This window comes from Sturnira hondurensis, unplaced genomic scaffold (genome assembly GCF_014824575.4).
Source record: "Sturnira hondurensis isolate 20B ecotype Veracruz unplaced genomic scaffold, ASM1482457v3 Scaffold0025395, whole genome shotgun sequence".
Taxonomy (NCBI): domain Eukaryota; kingdom Metazoa; phylum Chordata; class Mammalia; order Chiroptera; family Phyllostomidae; genus Sturnira; species Sturnira hondurensis.
This window is the reverse complement of record NW_028098026.1, coordinates 875740-886492: the sequence shown is the minus strand read 5'-3', so window position 1 is coordinate 886492 and position 10753 is coordinate 875740. Positions and strand designations below refer to the sequence as shown.

The following is a 10753-nucleotide window of genomic DNA, read 5'->3' as shown; positions in this document are numbered from 1 at the left end:
CTTCAACATTTTCTTTTCACATTGGTTTTGCAGGAAAGATTAATTTATTGGCTTTTCTAGCTGACATTCTCTGGGTTTTTCATCTCCAAACAGTGCTGGACCCAGTGTTTGAAAAAGCCATGAAGAGTCAATTTCTCCATATTTCCTGGCCCTGTGTTTTTCTGTGTTGATTTCATTCTCAGGTAGACTCTTCATTTGGTAGACAAAAATGACCATTTACAATTCTAGGCTGGTATTCCACAAGCTCAGTAGCCAGAGAGCCTCTTATGCCAATAGTTCCGGAAAATTATGGGCCTTTCATCCTCCCAGCTAGTGTCTCATGTCCATCCCAGGACCAATCATTGTGGCCAAGGAACAAATATGCTCATAACTTAGGTCCTGGGTTGCTCTACCTCATAAACCATTTGAGCAATGTTCTCGAAGGGAACTTTAGGCTGTGAGTGGATCTCTTTCTGTACTTCTTACTTCCTCTTTGACATTGTCTAAATCGATGTAGCAGATATCTATTGTTTCTGTCTGCCCAGAATCTAGTTTCTCTTAATTTACATACATATTGTTGAATAAGCCCTGGCTGGTGTGGCTCAGTGGATTCAGCACCAGCCTGTGAACCAAAGAGTCACTGGTTTGATTCCTGGTCAGGGAACATGCCTGATTGTGGGCCAGGTCCCTGGTTGGAGGTGTGCGAGAAGCAACCAGTCAGTGTCTCTCCTACCACCAATATTTCTCTCTCTTTCTTTCTCCCTCCTTCCTGCCTATTTAAAATAAAATCTTAAAATAAATAAATAAATAAAATCTTTTTTAAAAAGATTTTATTTATTTATTTATCTTTAGAGGGGAAGGGAAGGAGAGAAGGAGAGAAATATCAATGTATGGTTGCCTCTTGTGAGTCCCCTGCTGGGAACTGGCCTGCAACCCAGGCATGTGCCCTGACTGGGAATCGAACCTCGATCGTGTGGTTCGCAGGCCCGCGCTCAATCCACTGAGCTACACCAGCCAGGGCAAATCTTTATTTTTGAAAAAAGGACGAGGTGTTTTTAATAAGGTAGCAAAAGAGGCCATTGTTGCAGGTGTATAAAATAGTAACCCTGTCCTAGACTTCCCTAAATTTCCATGGCTAAACCTAAGGTAAGACAGGTGTGCAGACATATGTGGAAGTACGCTAACCCCTGAAATATTTGTAATATCATACAACTTAAAACAACCCAAATATCCATCAATGCAGTAATAATCTAGTAAATTAATTAATTAAAATGGACTTGTGAATTATGTTTATTTACCTTGGCAGATGCCCATTATTATTTTTCAACTACAGATGACATTCAACATTACAGTAGTTTAAACATTATATTAGTACAACATAGTGATTAAACATTTATATAACTTATAAATTGATCCCCTGATAAATCTGATATCTCCTAACACCACAAATAGTTATTATGATATTATGGACTCTATTCTATACTCCGTACCTAACATCTCCATGACTATTCTGTAACTACCACTCTATATTTCTTAATCTCTTCACCTAGCCCCCCAATCCTCTTCCCACCTGGCAGCTATCAGTTTGTTCTCTGTATCTATGAGTTTGTTTCGGTCACATACATAATATTGAATCTAAGAAGTCAGACACAAGAGGGAGCATTCTGTATGATTTCATTGGCTTAAAGTCAAAAACAGTCAAAAATAATCTGTGGCAGTAGAAGTGGAGAGTGGCCATCTTTGGCATGGAGAGAGGGAGAGTGATTACAATGGGATACAAGGCTGCTAGAGGGCCAGTAATGTTGTTTCTTGACTTGGGTGCTAGTTTCAAAAGGTGATGTCACTTTCTGAAAATTTGTCTAACTGAACACTTGTGGTATGGGTACATTTCTTTATGTGTTATCCATCATTAAAACTTTACATTGTGTCTTGAGATGGCATTTAATTATCATTTTCAAATGTGATGATGAGCAGCCTTTGATACTGTGTGGAACAACAAATAGTTTTTATTCCATGTGTATCATAGTTTCCTTTTTTCTTAAAAAAGTATATTTTCAGACTTCCGGTCAAGATGGAGGCATAGGTAAACATGCTTTGCCTCCTCATGCAACCACAGAAAGAATTACAATCAGACCTCAGAACAAATAACACCCAGAACCATCAGAAAATCATGCTGTATGGAAATCAGATAACCAAGGATTTCAATAAGCCGCTTTCATCCAGTTGGATAGGAGGGGCAGAGATGCAGAAGGGGCAGAGAGCCACAGAGATGCAGTGTGGCCTGGAGAAGCAGAGGCTGAATGGGCAGTCATACATACATGTGCGGTGGATAAAAATGGGAAGGGATATCTTGGAAGCAAGGGATGTCAACCCCAGGCCAGACCACACACGGCCCAGGGTTCCAGTGCCAGGGAGATAAATCCCCATAACTTCTGATTATAAAAGCCAGTGGGAGTTGGGGCAGTGGAAGAAACTGCCACATTTTCAGGAGACTCCACTTAAAGGGTCCCCAAGAACTTAAAATACATGCAGGCCCACCCACTCTTGGATTCAGCACCAGAGCAACAGCTAGAAGGGTGCCAGTTGCACAGGACAAACCTCCAGAAGCCAGGAAGTGGCATTGTCCTCCCTCTGAGCCTCCCCCCACCACACACACAAAGCCATAAAGTGGTGAAGTGGGTTGTCCCACCCTGGTGACTACCTAAGGCTCCACTCCACACAATTTACAGGTATCTTTTCTATAAGAGGCCACACTAATAAGACAGGGAGTCAAAACAACTCTACCTAACACACAGAAACAAACACAGGGAGGCTGCCTATGTTGCTACTGTTCGAGGCCTGAGAGGTTCATGGTATTTGCACAGGTGGAAGAATAGTCACAGAGCCATTGGGGAGTGTGGCATGCTTTTATCTGGGGTGGATGAGCCACACGCACTGGAAGCCATGTATCCCCTTGCATGTCTCTGCATGGCACATGTTGTGGCCCTTGTTCCCCGGTGTGGCGCCTATCATGGCACTCAGCAGGGACTCCCTAGCTTCTTTTAAGCACTAGAACAAACAAAGCTGGCAAAAAGCCAGAAAAGTCTATAACAGAATAATTCTGTGCATGCGAGCCTACTTCGTGTTATGGGAACAGTTTATCGGACTCAGTCTCAAGGCTATGAGAACACTATTTATCAGACCATTCCAAGGCTATGGGAACACTGTTTCCTTTAGTTACCCAGGCATCTGGGTGAGGAAGTAAGACTGCTTCCACTTACCCTACAGTGGCAAACTGAGGAGTCAAAGAAATACGGTCCAAATGAAAGAACAGGGAAAAAATGGAAAAAGAACTAAACAAAACAGAGATAACTCACATATCATATGCAGAGTTCAAAATACTGGTGGCCAGGGTGCTCAAAGAACTCACTGAGTTTGGCAACAAAATAAAAAAGACCCAGGAAGAAAGGAAAGTTACACTAAGTGAAATAAAGAAAAATTTACAGGAAGTCAACAGTGGAGGGGATCAAGCCTGAATTCACACCAACTATTTGAAACATAAGAAAGAAATAAGCATTCGGCCAAAACAGCAAGAAGAAAAAAGAGTTCATCCCTGGCTGGTGTGGCTCAGTAGACTGAGCACTGGCCTGCAAACCAAGAGGTCTCTGGTTCAATTCCCAGTCAGGGCATTGGGTGGTGGGCCAGTTCCCCAGTAGGGGGCATGCAAGAGGCAACTGCACATTGATGTTTATCCCCTTCTCTTCCTCCCTCTTTTCCCCCCTATGTAAAAATAAATAAAAAATTTTTTAAAAAAAGAATTCACTCCCCACCCCCACTACTCTCTACCCTAGAGTGCCCACTCAGTCTGCCCTACACTTGCTAGTGGGGCTGTCATTCAGCCAATGAGGTGGTTGTTTTCTTCCAGCAGCCATCATGATCATCTACCAGGACCTCATCAGTCTTGATGAGATGTTCTCTGATATCTACAAGATCCAGAGGTCGCAGATGGTCTGTGTTTGGAGGTGGAGGAAAAGATGGTCAGTAGGATAGAAGGTAACATTGATGACTCGCTTATTGGTGGAAATTCCTCTGCTGAAGGCCCGGAGGGTGAAGAAACTGAAAGCATGGTAATCACTGGTGTTGATATTGTCATGAACCATCATTTGCAGGAAACCAGCTTCACAAAAAAGGCCTATAAGAAGCACATCAAAGATTACATGAAACCAATCAAAGGGAAACTTGAAGAGAGACCAGATAGAATAAAAAGCCATTTATGACAGGGACTGCAGAACAAACCAACAAATCAAGTACATCTTTGCTAATATTAAAAACTACCAGTTCTTTATTGGTGAAAACATGAACCCAGATGGCATGGTTGCTCTGCTGGACTACCATGAAGATGATGTGACCCCATATATGATTTTCTCTAAGGATGGTTTAGAAATGGAAAAATGTTAACAAACTTGGCAGTTTGGACCTATCACCTGTCATCATAACTGGCTGCTGCTTTTCATCCAAACACCGGGACTAGGACAAATGAGACTGGTGTTATCTTGACCTTTTCATCTATTTTGACCTTGATTTATATTTAATAGAGGCATTGCTTTAAGAAAAATGGATAATTGGAAGATGGCGGCGAGATATGTGGGAGCAGAGTCCACTTTCCCTTGTGCATGGGTGAAACACCTAGCTGATCTTCTGAGGAACAGAGTGAACAGCCAACAGTATCCCAGCATATATATAAATTGGGGACCAATAATTGTAGAGGACATTGAAAAATCAGACAGTAGGAGCTGTGAGCACCAGTATACATCCTGGAAGAGGAAATTCACCAATAAAAGAACCACCAACAGATAACAACAGAAGGAGGTGAAGGAGGGAATGGAAGCCACACTCTCCTCAATTTAGGACTGATCTAGAAATACAACTAAATGGTGGAGAAATTATCCAAAACAAACAACTGAACAAGCGTGAGAGAGAAGCCTCAAAACCTTGTATACACAGAAGAATCAGCTTCTACACAACCTTTCCATACCTGCACAACATAATACAAGATGTGGTGGGTGGAGTGACCCTCAGTTAAACAGCTGGAGGGAAGGACCCACCAGAGGAAATCCCAACAATAATCAAAACCCAAAGACATACAGAGAGCCAACATAAACGACAGCCCAAGACCAGTGAGCTCAGGAGGTCGAGACTGCACTACTGAATCCCACAGGTCTTCTACCATAGAAGTTCACACCAGGAACCCAGGGAGTCAGAAGAGATCAATTTAAGAAGCAGAGGCTAAAAAGAAGAGTCTCACAAACAATGGGAAGACAAAGAAACAATCCCCAAATGGAAGAAAAGGAGGAAGCCTCAGAAAGAATGCTAAATGAAATAAAGGCAAGTCAGCTATCAGATATTGAGTTCAAAGCAGTGGTTATCAGGAAGTTCAATGAACTCACAGAGATTTACCAAAAACTATGGGGAAACTACAATGAACTCACTGCAAACTATATCAACATAAAAAAGAAAATAGAAACTATCAACAAAGGCCAAGAGAAAATGAAGAATACAATTTCTGAACTGAAGAACACAGTAGAAGGAATCAAGAGCGGGTTAGATGAAGCAAAGTATTGATCAGTGAGCTGGAGGACAAGGTAGAAAAAACACTCAGAGAGAGCAAGAAAAAGAAAAGAGGCTCAGAGAGAACAAAGAGGCATTAAGGGAAATGCAGGACAAGATGAAATGTAATAATATCTGTATAATAGGGATACCAGAAGGAGAAGAAGAGGAGCAAGGGATAGAAAACCTGTTTGAAAAAGTAATGATGGAAAATTTCCCTAATTTGATGGGAGAAAAAGTCGCACAAATTCAGGAAACACAGAGTCCCAGTCAAGAGAAACCCAAAGAGACCCACTTCAAGACACATCATAATTAAAATGGCAAAATTCCAAGACAAAGACAGAATCTTAAAGGCAGCAAGGGGGAAACAGGAAGTAACATACAAGGGAGCCTTGATAAAGCTAGCAGCTGACTTCTCAATGGAAACTCACCAAGCCAGAAGTGAACGGCAAGAAATATTCCTAGTAATAAGAACCAGAGGCCTACAACCAAGGCTACTTTACCCAGCAAGGCTCTCAATCAAGATGGAAGACCAAATAAAGAGCTTCCCAAACACGAGTAGTCTAAAAAATACACCTCCACCAAGCCTAGATCCACCTAGATCAAGTGAACTTAACTGATATATAAAAAGCCTTTCATCCCAAAGAAGCAGAATACAAATTATTTTCAAATGCACATGGAACATTTTCAAAGACAGACAACATGATAGGACACAAAACAAGCTTCAACAAATTCAAGGAAATTGAAACCATATCAAGCATTTTCTCTGACCACAAGGGACTGAAACCAGAAACTAACATCAAGGAAATAAAAACCCCAAACACTCAAACTCATGGAGATTGAATAGCATGCTATTAAACAATGAATGGGTTAAGAATGAGATCAAGGAAGAAATTTAAAAGTTTCTGGAAACAAATGAAAATGAACTCACAACAACCCAAAACTTATGGTACACAGCAAAGGCAGTCCTGACAGAGAAGTTCATAGCAATACAAGCCTGCCTAAAAAAACAAAAACAAAAACAAAAACCCTGGAAACATTTGAAATAAACAACCTAACCCTACACCAACAAGAACTCAAAGAACAACAACAAAGACATTCCAGAGCAAGTAGAAGAAAGAAAATAATCAAGATTAGAGCAGAATTAAATGAGATAAAGACTAAAAGCACAATTCTAAGCATCAATAAATCCAGGAGCTGGTTCTTTGAAAAGATAAAATTGACAAGCCTTTAAGCAGGCTCATTAAGAACAAAAGAGAGAGAACCCGAATAAACACAATAGGACTGAAAGAGGAGAGATGACAACTGATACCACAGAAATACAAAGGATTGTAAGAAATTAAAACAAAGAACTATATGCCAAGAAATTTGAAAACCTAGGTGAAATGCTCAAATTTCTAGAAAAATATAATCTTCTGAAACTCAATGAAGAAGAAGCAGGAAGCCTGAACAGACCAATAACAGTAGATGAAATTGAAGCAGTAATTAAAAAACTCTCAACACACAAAAGCCCTGGACTGGTTGGTTTCACAGGAGAATTCTACAAAGCATTTAAGAAAAAGCTAATCTCTATCCTTCACAGACTATTCCAAAAAAAAAAATCCGAGAAGATGGAAGACTCCCAAACTCTTTTTATGAAGCCAGCGTCATCCTAACTCCAAAACCAGATACAGACATAACAAAGAAAAAAAACTTCAGGCCAGTATTGCTGGTGAACATAGATGCTAAAATCCTTAACAAAATATTGGCAAACCACATCCAGCAATACAGCAAAAAGATCATACACCATGACCAAACAGGATTCATCCCAGGGATGCAAGGATAGTACAATATTCACAAACCAATAAACGCAATACATCATATAAACAAAAACAAAGACAAAAATTATATGATCATATCAATAGATGTGGAAAAAGCATTTGATATGATACAACACTCATTTATGATAAAAACACTCAGCAAAGTGGGAATAGAGGGAGAATTCCTCAACATAATAAAGGCCATATATGAAAGGCCTGCAGCCGATATCATACTCCCAGTAAGATCAGGAACAAGACAAGAATATCCACTTTCACCACTGCTATTCAACATAGTCTCGGAAGTCCTAGCCACAGTGATAAGACAAGAAAAGGAAATAAAAGGCATCCAAATTGGAAAAGAGGAAACAAAACTGTCATTGTTTGCAGATGACATGCTAGTATATATAAAAAATTCTATAGACTCCACAAAAAAAACTGCTCAACCTAACAGATGAATTGGGCAAAACAGCAGGATACAAAGTCAATATTCAAAAATCAAAGGTATTTTTGTATAACAACAATGAAACATTAGAAGCAAAAATCAGGAAAGAATTCCATTTAATATAGACACAAGAAAAATAAAATACCTAGGAATAAACCTAAACAAGAAGGTAAAACACCTGTACTCAGAAAACTACACAACACTGAAGAAAAGAATTAAGGAAGACACAAACAAATGGAAACATATGCCATGTTCATGGATCAGAAGAATTAACATCATCAAAATGTCCATACTACCCAAAGCAATTTATAGATTCAGTGCAATATTTATTAAAGTACAATGGCTTATTTCACAGGTAGAGACAAACAGTTCAAAAAATTGTATGGAACCATAAACAACCATGAATAGCTGCAGCAATTTTGAGAAAGAAGAACAAAGTAGGAGGGATCACAATACCAGATAACAAACTGTATTACAAGGCTGCTGTAATCAAAACAGCCTGGAACTGGCATAAAAAGAGACACATAGGCCAATGGAACAGAATAGAGAGTCCAGAAACAAACCCAACTTTGGACAGCTATATGCAAAAAAATGAAACTTGAGCACCAACTTACACCATACACAAAAATAAATTCAAGGTGGATGGAAGATTTAAATACAAGTTGTGACACCATTGAAGTCCTAGAGGAGAACATTTGCAGGAAAATCTTAGACATTCCATGCAGCAATATTTTCAATGATATGTCTCCTAGAGCAAGAGACATAAAAGAAAGAATAAACAAATGGGGCCCTGGCTGGTGTAGCTCAGTGGACTGAGCACAGGCCTGCAAACTGCACTATTGCGGTTCGATTCCCAGTCAGGACACATGCCTGGGTTGCAGGCCAGTTCCCGGTTCTCGGCAGGAGACACACGAGAGGCAACCATACATCGATATTTCTCTCTCTCTCTCCTTCCCTTCTCCTCTAAGATAAATAAATAAAATCTTTAAAAAGAAAAGAATAAACAAATGGGATCTCATCAAAATTAAAAGCTTCTGCATGGCTAGAGAAAACAGCATTAAAATGATAAGGGGACCAACCATACATGAAAACATATTTGCCAATGATACCCCAGACAAGGGTTTGATCTTCAAAATATATAAAGAACTCACACAACTCCACTCTAAGAAGACAAGGAACCCATTAAAACAGGGACAAAGGACTTGAACAGACAATTCTCCAAGGAGGACAAACAGAGGGTCCATAGACACATGAAAAGATGCTTGATATTCCTAGTATCAGAAAGATGCAAATTAAAACCACAATGAGATACCACCTCACACCATTCAGAATGACCATCATAAACAAAGCAACAAACAACAAGTGTTGGAGAGGTTGTGGAGAAAAGGGAACCATAGTGCACTGTTGGTGGGATCACAGACTGGTGCAACCACTATGGAAAACAGTGTGGAATTTCCTCAAAAAACTAAAAATGAAACTGCCTTTTGACCCAGCAATTCCATTGCTAGGATTATATCCTAAGAACCCTGAAATACAATAGAAGAGAACCTATGCACCCCAATGTTCATAGCAGCACTATTTACAATAGCAAAATGCTGGAAGCAAGCTAAATGCCCATCAGTAAATGAATGGATCAAAAAAAAACTATAGTACATTTCCACAATGAAATTCTATGCAGCAGAAAGGAAGAAGGTGCTCCTACCCTTTATGACAGCATGGATGGAACTAGAGAGCATTATGCTAAGTGAAATAGGCCAGGTGGTGAAAGAAAAATACCCCATGATCTTGCCTTTAACAGGAACCTAATCAACAAAATGAACAAGCAGGCAAAATATAACTAAAGACACTGAAATTAAGAATAGGCTGACAGTGACTAGAGGGGACAGGGGAGGGGATTATAGGGGAAAATGATGAAGGGTTCACAGGAACAATTATAAAGGACACACAGACAATAACAAGGTGGGGGTGGAAAGGGGAGGGAGGGAGGTGAGGAGGGCTGGGGTGGTGTGAAGGGGTGGGGGGAAAGGCAGAAAACTGTACTTGAATAACAATTTTTAAATGTTTAAAAAAGTAAAAAAGAAAAAATGTGTCATTAGGTTGTCTAAACATAAAATGCATTGAAACTTAATAAAAGAATTTTAAAAAATGAGGATAGTATAAGGCACCTCTGGGACATCTCCAAACATGCCAAAATCCGAATCATAGGGATGCCACAAGGAGAAAAGGAAGAGCAAGAAATTGAAAACTTATTTAAAATTAATGAAAAAACGGATTTCTGCCAAGATGGAGGCATAGGTGGAAACACTGTGCCTTCTCCCACAACCAAGTTTGAATACAACAAAGGTTTGGAGAACAAAGATACAGCCAAAGAACAGAAAATTGAATTATATGGAAGTCCGATAACAACTAACCATTCAACCGGGACGGTAAGAGGGGCGGAGCCAGCAGTGGAGCAGGGTCAGGCAGGACAGATCCCCTGACCTAGGCACGCAAGTGGCCTGGACCCAGTTGGGGTGTGGGGTAGACTGACTGCGGTCGAATATTCGCGCACAGTGAGACGGACCACTCAGGCCCCAGGGCGCGAGGGCTGACGGCGGTGGCACACCTGCGTGCAGTGGTACGAAACACACGGGCCCCGTTGACGGTGGCAGCTGCCGCACCTGTGGGGGCTGCAGCAGGAGGTAGCAGACGGGACACCATTGCTCCTCTCTGACCCCGCCCCCACATACAGCGTCACAACCCAGTGACTGAGTTGCCTGCTCTGGTGAACACCTAGGGCTCCGATCCTGCTACATAACAGGCACCAACAGCCCAAAAGATGGCGCAAGAAAAACTCGAAGTCCCAGAGCCGATAACTCTAAGCAACTGAGAAATTGCCAGCCTCTCAGAAGCACAGTTCAAGACACTGTTTATCAGGATGCTCACAGAACTGGTAGATTATAATCAC

At 40.7% G+C, this 10753-nt stretch overlaps 1 pseudogene; it reads left to right on the top strand.

Annotated features, from left to right (window-relative positions):
* The first annotated feature begins 3867 nt into the window (after positions 1 to 3867).
* LOC118982565 (translationally-controlled tumor protein-like) lies at positions 3868 to 4469 on the top strand (annotated as a pseudogene).
* The last annotated feature ends 6284 nt before the right edge of the window (positions 4470 to 10753 follow it).